Below are 13,502 nucleotides of genomic sequence, written 5' to 3' on the forward strand. Positions count from 1 at the left end.
TCCCCTGTTTGTGCAGTAGTTCGGGGTGTGGGAGCTGCTATGTGTAGGTGTTTGTGTGGGGTTTTTTTTTTTTACCTGACAGGATATATTGGAGTGGCCAGTCATACATTTTGAGCTGGTCTGTGACCAATGAAACCATCTGCAGCAGTTTGTTTTTGAAGTGTTGAAGAGCTTGAGTTTTGAACATACGGAAGAACTTTACATATTGGTGCAAAGCCCTTGAGCTCACACAATTACGCAACACATGGGACACAACATGTAACTGTTCTTTGAACCAGCTGTATGGTGTCATGTGTATCTTGGAGGCATGATCATGTTCTGTTTGGTAATGGTCTTTCTGTGGCCCCATTTTAAAAAGAAAAGACTCCCCTTTCTTGCTCTGTTTGCGAAGGCAGATGTGTGCAATTAGTTTTCAGGCAGAAATCCCTTTGTCTTAAGTTGGAGAAGGGCCTGAGTCTCTAGTGGCCAAAATAAATACATAGAGGTGGGCTCTTTTGACTTGTGCCTGTACCCTAGCAACCACTCAAACAATATAGCAACATGCTAAAACCATTCCAGTGTCAATATGTAACTGGTTTTGCTATTCATATGCACAGTAAATATACAGCAAATGAAAACTTTTATTCAGCAGGGATGCATTATTTGTTCAAAGGGAAAGTAAAGACATTTGTAATGTTTCAACAGATTTCTATTTCAAATAAATGCTGTTCTCTTGAACTTTTTATTTCAACATTGATAATAATGAAAAACGAGCACCAAATTTGCATATTAAAATACATTTCTGAAGGATCATGTGACAGTGAAGACTTGAGTAATGGCTGATTTGCCATCATGGGAGGAATAAATCACATTTTAAAATAGAGAATTTTATTTTTTAAATTGTAGTAATATTATTAACAATATAATTTATAATTGACCAAATAAATTCAGCCTTGGTGAGCATTAGAGACTTGGAAAAACATTCAGAAAACAATAACGGTAGTGTATAAACTCCTCGACTTTTAAATGACAAAAGCAGCTGATTTTCGTAATGCTGCTTTATCTCATTATGTGGAGTTGAGGGACAAACTGTCTGTGGGTGATTAATGCAAGAGTTAGGATAGACTGAAGTCCTTGTTAAGTGCCTTGATAATATCCTTGTTCGGACTGCTTTGACTCGTGTCTGATGAGTTGCAGTTGTACAGTAGGGGATTAAAAAATCATTATCTAATGATAGAATCAGTCCTGGCCTGCTGCTTGGTCTGTGGTGAAGGACTTGTGGTTAGGGGTCCAATATTGCTCAGAGTGTGCAGCAGCTTATAAAACCACACAGCACTAAAGAGCAAAGAGATACTGTAAGATGAATGTTGTTTTCAAACAGTTTTGATTTGTGTATGTTGCACAGACCTCATAGTGTTTGTTGTGTGTACCGCAGGAATTACGCTCTCCGTCAATAATGGATTAAGAAGGTAGTGAACCGTACAGTTTTATGAGAGGTTTTCTGCCATTTGGCACTTGACCCCGAGAGCTAATTCTGGCAATAAGTCTTGTCTTATTTTCGTCATCCATTTTGTAGCAATGCCTTAAGATGTTGTATTTAGGCCCTGTTCTGTGGCTTGACAGTGTATTTCAAATCTATTGAAAACTTTTTACAATATCTTTTTCTTATTTTCATGACTACATATTGTTGCAATATGTGTACTTAAAAAAAAAAAAAAAGCTACACTGAAGATTTTAAGATTATTGAAGTGCTAAAACAACAGCATCTACTATATAAACTTATATATACATTTTAACCTAAATTCTCTTGTGGAAAAAAAACACTGTTTTCAGTGTCCTGGCGACATAATACCAGATAAAAACTGGGCCACTGACATCTGTCATGGTTGATCTGATCACAGGTGGTCTGTTGAGACACATTACTGTTTACACTTGGCATTGACATGCATCTCAGATGTGTCTCCTGTGGCCACTTGTGATCAGATTTTGTTGAGAGGAGAGCCTTTGAATTCATAGCTGCGTACATCACTTACTATATCAGTTTGTTGCTGCGTAAAGGAGACACAAAGGTGACACACTATTAATAGTAATAGTAAAATAGTATTTTTGCACTGTTTTAATAACAAATTTAAAAAAAAAATCTCACTTCAGCATAATCTGCCAAGTGTCTTCAAGATTTACAACATTTACATTTACATTTAGTCATTTAATGAATAATGTAAATGTAATAATGTAAATGAAACAACAGTTGGTTAACAAGTAGTCAATAACTACTAATAGCTACTACATAAATATAAGTTAGTGCCATATAATCCCCTAAGAATGCAAAATATTACTTAAAAAACATTATTAGTCTAAAACGTACATTTATTTATGTCACTATTTTTGGAAAAAAAAAGCAACACCAAAGAGATTAAAGTTTGGGGTCAGTAAGATTTTTTAAAAGAAATTATTCATCATCAATATTAAATTTGTCAAAAGTGACAGTAAAGACATTTGTGATGTTACATTTATTTCAGGATTAGTTGAAGAATAGGAAGTTCAAAAGAGCATACTTTATTTAAAATAGAAATCACGGTTTTCAAAAAATGTCCTATCCTGAATAATGTCATCAGCAAATAATTTTCTTTGTAAAATGCATGTAACTGGCAAAGTGTTTGTTTTATTTGCAAGTGAATTATTACCATTAGTTGCTGTTTTTCAGGATGCATAAGCATTTACTCTTGTGTTTCTTTACATTTAAAGCACATGAGGGCTTCTACACAGCGTATCCATTTGATGAGCTCCATAATAGAGCGTTAATCCCTGTGGGATTAAACTGTTAGTGAGGTGAGTTTTCCTCGCTCATTAATCCCTCTACGTGGAGGATCTTACATATACCATCTCTCTCTCTCTAGCATTCTTGATTATTTGCTAAGGTCCCTCTGTCCCATATGCCTCTTTGCATAATATTGAATCACATTAAGAGCTTTTGTCTTACACACACGTCTGTCCAGCTGCTGGATTTCAACAGGAATCCAAGCGTGTCCCTCGCCCTCAATCCTTCGCCACATGGAGGGAGTTGCAGTTGCATTGCTTAATTCTGTCTGTAGGTGATCAGCGGCGAGTGGCCGACTGCAGCCACGCTCCCTTCCTTATGTCTGATCCAGAGAAAGAGGAAAGTTACTGAGGACGGCCAGATCAGCAGGCCTCTTGCGCAGCTGCCTCTAAAAGAGAAGGAGGGAAAGAGATAGCGAGAAAAAAAGAGCCTGTGGTAACTGCGTAGGGACGTGCTGCCAAAGTCTCTTTTGCAGATTTCCGCGGTTTTGTTGGCAGCCGTACAAAAGCTGTTTTGTTTCATATTTGGAATAGTTTTGGGAGTGTTGGCACTGGTTTTTCCTGAGCAGCTTTGCTCAGTGAGCAGATTTTGACTGTTGGAAGCAGTAAAACTGATTTAAATCTATTGCCATTGAGGAATTAATAAAGACTGATGATAGATCAGGCCCTTTTTGGGGATTTTAAATGCCTGATGCTCGCTTATACCAACCAACTGCACCGAACTGAATAACCGAGCATCATCCTGCACGATGACGCAGCAATGGGCCTGACTTCATTGCGCCCGCCAGCTGCCCTTAATGAGGCATTAAATGGGCAAATAAAAGGGTAACCAGGAACCGTTGAAGGACAATGATATACCTGAATGCTTTTCTAAAGGTGCTCGTGTAATCATGTACTGTACAAATGAGGAGAACATTGGTGATTTGGGAACAGTTTCTGCCTGTCCTTCACACCTGGAGAGTTCGCTGCCGGTGTAAAGTCCATGTTTTGTGTTAGATCTGTTAGGGGAGCACCGAGGCTTCTGTTGAGGCTGTCAGCCAGTGCTGAATGAGGCTGGGCTTCCCCCGGCACTGAAAATTTTATACACATTAAAAATGATCTTCGTTATCTGTCCTCAGAGGGGATTAGAAACACAGCTGGGATGGAGAAACAGTAGGTTGACTAGGAGAATGGAAACACTAGGCCTACATGTAGCTAAATGTTTAAGTTTGTGGCTTAACGTCCACCTCCCTGGTGACAGATTGTATTTGGCTTAGAGAATTGGCTCATATTTGATTAGCGAATACAGTATGTTTCTTTTTTTTTGTTATTTGAATAATGAGCTTTGTGTAGCCATTCGTATCCGATTTGCTCAAGGCTCAGTCTGGGTCATATAGCTTATGACTACTTGTTCACTCGCAGCAATGTTAAGGAAACTACTTGAAACTGTAGCTTCCTAAGCTACAAGCTACACATAAATAAAAGGCATTAAATGACTGTCTACCCTTTTAAAAAGTAGTTTGTGATGCTACAAGCTACTAATAAAGCAACTAGCTCAAAATAGCTCACTAGATGCTATTTAAGGGAGTTTTTAGGAAACGAAGACATTTAGAGTACATAATTGTTGAAAAGTTTGGAGGCAGTAAGAGTTTTTTAATGTTTGTAAAAGAAGTCTATCTTTTACAACATGGCTTCATTTATTTGATCAAAATCTGTAATATTGTGAAATATAGTATTATTAGTTTTTACTTTTTTATTTGTTTTAAAATGTAATTTATACCGTGATAGCAAAGCAGTGTTCAGTGTCACATGGTCCCTCAGAAATCGTTTGAATTGGCTGATTTCATGCCATTCGCTGTTGCGAAAATGATAGATTTTCAGGATTCTTGATGAATAGAAAGTTAAAAAATATATATTTTGTCACAAAATGTCACTATGGATGTTACACACCTCCAGTTTAGATTCCTATAGCTGATTCCTGTTTATCTTATTTTAAATTTGAGATAAATCCTATAATAAATGCTTTTTAAAAATCTTTAAAGCCCGGTACACACCAAGCCGACGTCGACGAACTAGTGTCGACGAAAGCAGACTGCGGGGTCGGCTCACGTCGGCAGCATCTGGGTCCAAAGTTGCCCTGACACACCAAGCCGATGCTCGACACCCGATGGCAAAGTAGCACGTCCGTTCTGCACCTTTCTCACGCACTGGTTCGCCAGCTGAACAGCCAATCAGAAGTCGGCCAAAGAACAGAAACTGCCCGACGGCCGACCGTCGACTTGATGTGTTCCGGGCTTTAAACAAGTATTATACAGTCTTTTTACTGGCAGCTTAAATGCACTCCGATAATTGACCTAACTATACATTAAACAATACTGAACAAAACTAATTTACTAAAATAAGTTATTCACTTGTTTGCTTCAAGTAAGTTGCCAGCTGGACGTGTTTGATTCATGAAAAAGAACCAGCTCAGGAATTAGATGGACTGCATGTTGTGGTGCCTCTGAATAGCAGTGCAGGAAACACTATCTGAGTGTTTCAGTGTGGTTCTGCACACATCGGTGGAATAACTCGTGCATGGGAACCTTTAACAGATCCAAACGTGAAGTGAAGTGACATTCAGCCAAGTATGGTGACCCATACTCGGAATTCGTGCTCTGCATTTAACCCATTCAACGTGCACACACACAGCAGTGAACACACACACACCGTGAACATACACCCGGAGCAGTGGGCAGCCATTTATGCTGCGGCGCCCGGGGAGCAGTTGGGGGTTCAGTGCCTTGCTCAAGGGCACCTCAGTCGTGGTATTGAGGGTGGAGAGAGCGCTGGACATTCACTCCCCCCACCTATAATTCCTGCCGGCCGGAGACTCGAACCCGCAACCTGCCGGCCGGAGACTCGAACCTGCAACCTTCCGATTACAAGTCCGACTCTCTAACCATTAGGCCACGACTTCCCAACGTCATTCTACTCTTGTCTTGTTTTTAAAAATGGAGCCGATTCTGGAAAAGAACATGTCAAATATATTAATAGCATGAGAAATGACGATAGGCTGAAGGAAACATTTTTAATCGAGCTGTTTTATTTTTAACACTCTTTATAAGTGTTAGACCTTGAGGAGTGTGATCCTTCCTGTAGTTTTCTCCATGTGAGAGGATTCCAGATTCACATACGTCAGTGACCTTCCCGTCTCCGTCCGTTTCAATCTCTGAGGGCCTGTAAGGGTCAGCAAGAAAATAACTCACCTACGCTTCTGTTATTTATGTGCGGAAATGAGGTCTTATGTATACACTTGTTGTTTCTAAGTGCTGCTAAGGAAACATAAGTAACTCTGGGGTGAAAGTGTGTATAAAGTGCACGCAGGGGTGTATCCTAAAGGAAGGACCGTCTACGGCAGGAGGCTTCACTATCGAGTCCCCCGTTTCCCCCTCAGTTGTCTGACACTCCGATACTACAGGATACACTGGCGCCAATTCAATCTCAGCATGGAACAATAGCTGTTACCGAACTTCACAGAATGTTCGTCCCAATTGTTTCCGGGCACTGTTAGGCAGCTTCCTGCTGGGAGATTATGAACGGTCCCAGGGGCAGAGCTTCTAGACCCTCTGACCATCAGCACCACCGAAATTAGACAGGAACCGAACCTTTCCAGTGTACCACTTCGCTGTGGGGAGGATGTTTTTACCCTGAGTTCAAGGGTAGACCAAAACGAGTTAGGATCCGTACACATGAACTGTGCCTGATTTGTGAGAAAGGGAGAATGGACCCTTGACGAAAACCACCGAATACCTTAGCAGTCGCATAGAAACTCCTTGATAACCACCCACAAAATATGTGAAAGTTGGCACAGACGATCATTACTCACACTTTCTTCAGAAAATGTTCAAATCTAATTTAAAAAAGTGATTATTTTAAATACAGTTGATCAAAATGGGCCAACATTTTCAGCCATATGTGTAATATCTTTTAAAGTATTCCTTTGTGTGTATGTGGCACACTGGACGTTTAGATGAGACATTCAATGTCATATTCAGCATTGTTATTGTTATTGTTAATTTAATCTAAACTTGTGTTCTTTGTTAACGTACTAAAATTTCTAAAATAGAAATAAAATGAATAAATAGAATACAAAATAAAACTTAAACTACAATTAAAATGAAAATTCGAAAAATAAAAATAAAAGCAAATTCAAAACATTAATAAATACTATAATACTGGTGAAATTGAGTAGAATTCAAGTGTACCATGTTTAGCTACTTTCTAGTTAGTTTTTTTGGGTGTGGAAAATTCTCATTCTACCATTTGATTGGACAAAACCTTTGTAGCACAGGATGAGTCAATGTTTTTGAAAGACAAAGACCTTTATGTGTATAAATGAATTTTGTCAACATTTTGGAGTACACTAGCATATAGATTAGCATCAAGGTTTACAGACATGGAATAAAGGCCAAAACAACTCAAACTATATTGTTTTAATTTCTTAAGTACATTCAGGAAGCCAGTTCCTCTTCAGGATCTTTACCTTGATAGTGAATTGATGAACATTTGAAGGTTCACTTGACCCAAATTTGTAGGATTAAAGCAGCTTTTTGACATTTGTTCAAAATGTAGAACTGCTGCACAAGTCATTTTCAAAACTCTTCCATAGCAAGTTCTCTTTCGCGCCATGTAGCCTCCTAAAACACACATGTTCGTAAGCCCAGCCAGAGCCACATCATTGCCTCTAAATTAATCACTTTTACTCTCTCACCCTTGTTCTCTCTGTCATCGCTGTCTTGTTTTTTTTAAACCATGCACGTACTCTGCAGCCAATCTCCCTCACTCTTTCTTTCTTTAGCTCTGCCTTACTCAACGAAACATTCCTCTTGGAGAAATGTTTGAACATGGCTTCTCAACATGCATCCCTAAAAGTGATTTCTTAAGCCTCTTTAAATAGCCCTTCTGTAATATCAGGAAATTAATCATGCCATATTCAGCATTAATCCACTGAAATTATATGGTCTGTGCAGCATTTTGTGGATGGACAAAATATGCATTCATCAGGTGGAGTTTTTGGCAGAAAGCCGAAAACACATTTTGAAGGTTTTCTCTTCCCACTTATGAGGTCACTAAGATCTGGAAAAAGATTGGGTTCCTTCAACCACTCAAAAGACTCAATTATACAAATTGCAAGTCTATGATTTTGGATTATAATTGGCTGATAACAGCCCGTTTAATGGATCTGGTTAACTCTTTGAAGTTTCCACATACATTTTTGTCTCTTTTGGATGCTTGAGTTCTCACTGGGCTGATTATCAAGGCCGTATACTCAAGTGGAGCCCCTCCTTTAGGGCTGAGACAGGCCCATTGAGTGCCAAAGGTATTAACTCCGTCAAAAGCCTTACTGCTCAAGCCCTTCTCCTGGAATCCCAGACATCCAAAGCATTCATTAAACCTCAGCAGACCAGCATTTCATCAGTGCTTTTAACAGTTTTTCACTCAAAGCTCTTCTGTGAAGACGTCCCTGGCCAGGCTCTTTAGATGTTCTTCACATCTGCAGATCTGCTTTCATGCTGATGAATAGTGTTTTAACTTAATCATGGCAATCAGATTTGATTTGTGGAGGACAGAAGCGTGAAATATAAAACAAGATTCATCTTATTCTATCCGAGACGTTTTTATTTTGTGCCGTCCTACATATGAGCTGGTGCTTGGAAAATTTATAACTGAAGTATTTGCCTTTTGGTTACAATCCTTTTCCACAATAAAGATGGCAACTCTAGATCTACTAGGTTTTAAGAGATCAAATCCTGCAGAGAGAAGTATTTCTACACTGGATCTGCATACTATCAAAACATTGCTTGCAGTTGGCTCAGATCTCAGGTTTTGTCAGTTTATCAGGGATTGAAAGGATAGTTCACCCAAAAATAAATCTGTCATGATTGGATGAACTAACACTTTAAATACAAAGCTGCTGTAATACATTTCTCTACTGACTAGTCCATTCAGTGATGCCAAAATAGTGTTTTATTTTGTTTTAATTTATTTTTGTTATTTATTTCTAATATTTTTAACTAGGGATGTAACGATTAAGTGAGAGCCGGTTGAAAATCAATTGAAATATGTGACTGTTCAAATCGGTTGAGATGCTAAACAAATCACGACTCAGTTAGGGGTAGGAGTTTAAATGAATGCATGTCTGAGGGGACCTTACTGTCTTTAGAAAAGTTTAGATGGTATGTGTTTTCTTTTCATCTTGCTTCTGTATAACGCATATTGAAGTTCACAAGTGCAGCGCTGCTTTGTTTACAGCGGAAACCAAAATTAAAATGAAGTGCCACTTGCTGGCAGAGAGTGAATCTGCATCTCATTCTGCATCCCATCTGCTGTTTCTGTTTCATGCAGATATTTTTAATGTATAGTTTCACAAAACTGAAGTCAAACCACAAATTATACAATCTAATTTAGATTAAAAACTGCTCATGTTGCATGTATGCAGCACCTTTTTTTGGATCATGATTAAATGCAGTGGTTGCCTCTAATTTTAAATGTATAGAGCACAGACAAAGCCTTATTTTGTTTATATTAAGATATTTCTTTTATTTGTGTTATTTATTTGATTTGGGGCTTGTTTTAAAATTTCCATTTAGTTTTGTTATTTACATTTACATTATATTTATATTTTGTTATTTAGCAGACACTTTTATCCAAAGCGGCTTACAAATGAGGACAATAGAAGCAATCAAAAGCAACAAAAGAGCAATAATATGCAAGTGCTATATTATTATAGTGTTATATTTCCATTTCACAAAGAAATGTGCAGCATTTTGTCCAAGCAATAATAAAAGGACACACTTAATTTATAATTTGTCTTAAATCTCATTTTGTTAAAAAATCATGAATCGAATCGTGAGTTCAGTGAATTGTTACATCCCTATTTTTAACTCTCTGGCTCTTCTTAGCCATGAGCTCCCTAACACATGTCTTTAAAGGCCTTGCTGCCTGTCTCCTCCTCCATGTCTGTATAATTCATGTAATTTTCTAAATGCATAATCAGTTAGAGTGGGTCTTTTAATTCTGTGCTCTAACCACTCAGTTTTCGCTAGATATTATTAGGCCCACGTGGAATCTGCACACTTTCTTCATGTTAATTGTGTAGGCAAACCTACTGCTGCTACCTCAGCTAAAAAATGCTTCCTAGATACATTCCAAGTCTTCTGGAAACATACAAAAACTTTGTGTGAGAAACAAACCAAAATCTTAGTCCTTATTCACTGCAAATCTTCCCTTTCAGTGAGCTGTTCACTGCTGTCAGTGAGTTTACTTATTGGTCCAGTTTCTTCATTTATCATTCATGTGCACTTTATCAGCTGATTCATTGAAAAGGTTCATTTCAAAACAATGAATTGTTTTTCAGATGAAATCACTACTTCTGTCATGATTTCTTATTAACGTGCCAAGGAGACTAGTGCAGATGCCAAGATTTTCAGTGAATTGAATCAAAAGAATTAAGTCAAGTAAATAATTCATAATGAATTCAGTCTGTTTTCACACAAAGGTATTGTATGACTTCAGAAGAATTGGAATATGCTTAAGAAGTTCAGATGTTTCCAGCAGTGACAGTATCTTTTCCTTGACAGTTTCAATTGTGTAAGTATCTGCTAAGTAACCTTTGCAGATCCGCCCAACACATATTAATGTGGTACAGACCGAGAAGGAGACGGTGCTGTTGTTTCAGTAGCTGTAGGGGTGTTTTGTCCAGACTGATCCTCCAGCTTCAGTTTGGGGTGTGGTAGTCAAATTTGATCTGACATTCCTCTCTGCTGTTAGAAGAGAGAGATGTCTTGCAAACAGTCATTAAAGGGATAGTTCAACTAAAAATTAACATTGTGTCATCATTTTACTCACCCTTGTGTCATTCCAAACCTGTATGACTATCTTTTCTCTGCTAAAAACAGAACATGGTATTTTGATGAACACTGGGGTTTAAAACAACCTTGACTAAATCTAAAACCATAAAAAGCATTTTGTTACTTGAAATAAAATTAACATGAACTGAAACCAGAAACAAACATATTTATTAAACATTATTTTCAGCTAGTTGCCAAAGCAACCTTTAATTTTAAAGTATAACAGTGTACTAAATTAATTAAAACTAAAATTGAATTAAAAATTTAGACACAAGTAATCAAAGTGACAAAAATTACTAAAACTAAATCATAAAAATGAAAATAGGAAATATAAAAATATTAAAAAAATCTAATCTCAGTGCTTCTAAAATAACTCTGTATTGACTGTATAGACCGGGCCATTTGATCATCTTTTGTGCTTCACAGAAGGAAAAGTCATACAGGCTTAGAATTATGAGAGGTTGAAGAAATGATGGCAGTTTTCATTTTTGGATGAATCATCCCATCAAGGCTTTTTATTTTACTAAATTTCATGTTCATTACAGTCTCAATAAATTATTGTAACACAATGTAGGAGAAACAAATTTCCCATGTATATGTTTTTTATTTGCATGATGTCCCTGCGTCATTCATCACACGGTTGATGCAGCACTGTTTGTGATCTGGATCTTCATGTCTAATTTAAATATCTTGCCTGTCATTGCAATACTCGACCTAGTGGCAATGAAACACAAAATCGTGATGTTGGAGTGTTTTTCCTCTATTATGGGTGGCTGGTTGCCTAATGAAAGTGTTTACAGCATCTGTCTCTGCTCTACTGCTAGTAGCCACTGTTTCACCGCCTGCAGTGTGTCACATAGCGCTGTCACCTCTCTGAAACCATGATTAACCCCAAAACACAGAGACTAATTAATAGCTGTCCTTGTAGCATCTCATTACTCTGTCTTGTTCTCATAGTCCTCATCCAATCGTAGAACGAGCACATATCTCTGACGCATTAGGACCTCTTGGCCACACAGATCCTCTTCAATGCGCTCAATGAATGTGTAAGCACACATTAAAGCAGCATCCTGTCAGGCTAAACTGTTTACAAGGACCCAAATGCACGTGATAAGGCCAAGAGAACTGACCTACGGCCAGCTATTGAGCCAAATGGTTGCTCACTGATGCAGTTACACTCAATATAAGATTATTTAGTTGTTTGATTAATTTCTTTGGGATGGTTATTTCTTGAAACGTCTGATGTTCTACATGGCTTCTCGCTCTTGCCTATTTAGGAATCATTGCGTGAATTAGATATGCAAGTATATCTACACTATCATAAGTATATTATGTATGCAGATACTATCACCAGTGAAGTAGCCTATGTGCTTTTTGCGCATTGTTGAAAAGATTTCTTTCAGTCGACACACAAATGCCCACAACAACAACGTTAGCAAGGGTATTCAGAGACTTGAGCATTGTTTTGTCTGTGTGCTTCAAGTTGTTGTCTTACTAAATCTCTTCTCTAGTGTGAAGCTGTGTGATGCTGAGTCAGTCTCTCAGTTCTTGCTTAAAGACTTGATTGTCCTTGTAAGATGTTTTTCTAGCTCTGCACAGTAACTCAGGAGCTCTGAGGGGCCATCGGGTGCTTTCTCACCTCTCTGACTTTGCGTCTCAGAGTCTTGAATGTTAAATTTATATTCTTCTCAAAGGTGAGAAAGCCTCAGAGGTCTGCAGAGAGTTCATGGCTTGGTTTTGCCCTGTCGCGAACTGTGACACCTCCTGTAGTCATGTGCCTTTCTAAATACAGCACAGTGAATTTACAGCAAGCACATTACATGCGTTTTTTAGTTTAATTTTTGAATGGCCTGAAATCTAATGTAAAGAAGGGTTTTCATTTTTTCACTTTTCATAGTTCACCAAAAAATGGCATTTCTGTCATTATTTAATCACCTTCATGATTTTTGTTTTTACCGAATCATTATGCAGCACTGAGTATTGATTGATGGGGAAGGAAATCAAATTAATCCACTCGGAAGTAACTTCATAACCAGAAAATGTTGGAAGAAATGAAGGCCTCTGTAGTAGACCACTAGTCTGTTTTCACCACAATATTTATAACTTAAAAAGGGTCATCCAAACTTTACTGTAATTCCTCTTCACTGTTTTAATGAAGCATTTAAATGACTCTCTGACAGGCTGGGAAATATTACAGTTGAAGAAGTACAGAACATCCCGCTAGTTTATGATAAAACAATGCCTTACTCTGGAATTATGTGTTATTTGGACAGGAGGTGTTCATCAGTTTCAAGTTGCTTTGCAAGAGAGGCCCATAAGTAAAGAATTAGTCTTGTCTTCACATGTGAGGTGTAGTTTGAGTAGTGTGTCTGCGTGCAGGTTACCCTTCTGTAGTTCTGGTAGGAAAATCACACAAACACAGATCTGACAGGAATTACCCATAGAAAAAAATGGACAGAAATGGATAGGGAATAGGAAGACGCTATGATGGTCATCAGATTATAATTTTTTTTTTTTTGGCATTTTATTGCCTTTATTGAGATAGGACAGTATGTAGACAGGAAATTGGGAGAAAGAGAGGGAGATGAGATCAGTAAAGGTCCACAAGCCGATACTCGAACTCGGGACACCCATAGCGCAACAACAATGCACTGCCACGAGTAGGGCTGCACAATAAATCACATGCGATTGTCGTGCGCATCTCGTCAGTAAACCCGGTTCTGTGATTAGTAGTAAATCTCCATCACGTGCTTTCAGATGGAGCGGCATTTAATACACAGAGCCATAGTTCACTGACAAGCGTAAAGTATCAAAGCACGTAACCATATGGTTTTA

General features: G+C 38.1%; 1 protein-coding gene across 1 annotated transcript in view; it reads left to right on the forward strand.

Moving 5' to 3' along the window:
• insra (insulin receptor a) overlaps window positions 1-13,502 on the forward strand; it is a 51,869-nt gene that overhangs the window by 11,139 nt on the left and 27,228 nt on the right. The gene's annotated exons all lie outside the window — the stretch shown is intronic.

Source organism: Barbus barbus (genome assembly GCF_936440315.1).
Source record: "Barbus barbus genome assembly, chromosome: 26".
In the NCBI taxonomy this organism is placed as follows: domain Eukaryota; kingdom Metazoa; phylum Chordata; class Actinopteri; order Cypriniformes; family Cyprinidae; genus Barbus; species Barbus barbus.